This window comes from Helianthus annuus, chromosome 7 (genome assembly GCF_002127325.2).
Source record: "Helianthus annuus cultivar XRQ/B chromosome 7, HanXRQr2.0-SUNRISE, whole genome shotgun sequence".
Taxonomy (NCBI): domain Eukaryota; kingdom Viridiplantae; phylum Streptophyta; class Magnoliopsida; order Asterales; family Asteraceae; genus Helianthus; species Helianthus annuus.
The window spans coordinates 134,961,149-134,963,808 of NC_035439.2; positions in this window are offsets into that span (position 1 = coordinate 134,961,149).

The window sequence follows — 2,660 nt, forward strand, 5'->3', positions numbered from 1 at the left end:
CTGGTATGAGCAAAGAAAAGTGCCGTGGAGCAATCCCAGCTTAGAAAAGTGGCTCAATGTAAATAAATAAATGAACATGTTTTGAAAATAAAGATTTCCCTGAGAAATCACATTATTGTAAATTTCGGGAATTTATCCCTAAGTTATGAAACGAGCAGTTTAAATTATTGAAAGATCCTGTTTTAAAAAGACTTCCGCTGTCGCCTAAATTAAATACCACGGGATTCCTGTCCCACGGCTCCTGAAACGGGTCAAACCGGGTCGGGGGCCGTGACAGAAATAGAAGGACGAAATCATAGGTTAAAGAATGGATTTGGCCATACTATCAGATCTACAAGGGTGAGATTTAGGTGCGAGTGTAACTCAGTTTACAAATATATTTTAATCAACAATGTAAATTTAAACTAATTTATTTGTCACACCCCATCCGATGGTGGAAACGTCGGGGCGTGGCACTGAGCGAAACAAATTATCCAGAAGTTTCCATAAATACTATATATTTACCAGATATTTAAAGCAACATGTCCCATACCATGTCATGAATGATAATACAATTATTACAGAAAGATCTAGTCAAATTGTTCTGTTTGACCACTCAAATTTTTATTACAGACAATTGTTTATTGGTTTCTAGACCTTCCCTAGCCTCGATTTCATCACCGTGCAAATAAGCATCCTAGCAACTTAAGCACCTGTCACATACGTTAAAGTAAAGGTCAATACACATAGTGTAAAGGTGAGCATACAAGTTTGATAATAGCATAAAGAGTTTGAAAGCGTTACGCATAACCAGCACGTACACAGAGTGAAATGAGGCATGTTAGTTATCGACATAAACCTATCGATACCAATGACTGCGGGTTGACTGCCCAAGGCAGTTCGCGATACATACTCACCACTGTGAGCCATGTAGGTAATTGTCCTTAACAACCCCAAGTGAACGGGTGCTGAGTCCAAACTAATAGTACTACCGTTGCTAAGGCAGGTAGACAACATTCCATGTGTAAACATAACAAACAAGCATTCATTTAGTCATGTATACATGCGATAGCGGTTAGCATTTAAAGTATAGCGTAGTGTGTTCGATGTGATTTAGAATAAGTAACGTATGTAACACCCAAAAGTGCGTAAAGCAAAAAGGGATCGAGTATACTCACAGCGGTTGATGGATTGAAGGGAGAGCTAGAGAGTAGGGTTAGCCTGATCAGAACGATAGCATAACGATAAGTGACGCGCAAAACGATGCAAAGTACAAGTGAGTTGGATAGCAGTTCGATCAGATGGTAATCCGATCAGACAGCCAGTCGTGCGAGTGGTAGTCCGTTCGGACGGTCGTCCGGTCGGATGATTCGTGTGGATTGTTTCTTCCTTTGGGAAGGATGTGCTTGTGTATGATGGCTTGACTTTTGAAGTTTTCGTTGCAGTATTTTGAAAACATTGAAGTATCTCTACCTTTCAGGTCGGTCGATCGAACGGTCGGTCGATCGGACGTCAACCCGTTTGGTTGAACACTTTAGGGAGAATAAATTTACAGCAGGTTGTCACTCGATCGGATGGTGGTTCGTTCGGGTGGCATCCCTTGTGCATTGAACTTGTTGAAAATTGTTTAAGTGTGGAAGTTCAAATGTCTCATGATTCGAATGGCAGTTCGATCGGATGGTAGTCTGATCGAACAACAATTCGTTCAACACTCAGACTTCTAATGTTGGCAAAAATGGTTAAGTATGGGACCCATGGTGCAAGTCGTTCGGATTGGCCAGTCGTTCGGTTTGGCTGTACATTCGGACAGCAGTCCGATCAGACGGCACCTCGTCTTGGTCGTCCTGTTCGTCTTACACTTGGTTGTTTTGATTGTTTATCGTTTTATCGAGATGTGTTGATATCGTGCTAACCAATCAGAACCCCATCCTAAGCTTCAGTGACCTGACTGAACAGGAACCACCCAAGTTCAGCCAATCCACCGGTTCAAGACGATTGTTCTTGGTTAACCTAGAATCGATAATCTCGTGGATAGAATACGGATCTTGAACCAACACAACCACAATAATGAGTAGTAAGCCGGCACAAGCTCCGATTCTATCGGTTTTGAATGCATTGAGTGTAAAAGAGTTGAAAGAAAGTTGGAAAACCATCTTTCAATCCTTCTCATTGTGAATATGTTTAGATCTATGAAAGATCTTTTTTAGTTTATGTGGAAATCGGTTAGATCTAAGTTGTTCTTGGTGGATTGAGACCGAAACATGAAGTTCTTCAGGAACACATGATGACGTCATCCTAGAACACCTTGAATCTTGATGATTTCACGGTTAAAAGTTAATATTCAAAAGATAGAAAGGTGTAGGAGTGCGTGTAGATCAAGGAAGTACAAGATTTAGGACGAGATCTTACCGGAATTGCAAGAAATCTGAAGAAAAAGCAAGGTGAAAGAGCTGGTCGGACGTCAGTTGCCGAAAGTAGAAAGTATGTAAGTGACAAGGGGTATTTATAGGGTTACCCAAAGAGGAAAGGGCTGGTCGTTCGGTTAAGCAGCCCGATCGAACAGCCTGTCCGATCGGACGGCAGTCCGAGCGAACGGCTGGTCGATCGGCTGGTCGCCTGATCGATCAGTCGCTTGATTCGAGTGTTCGGTGCGACGAGGTTTTGCCGTTTCGATTACGATT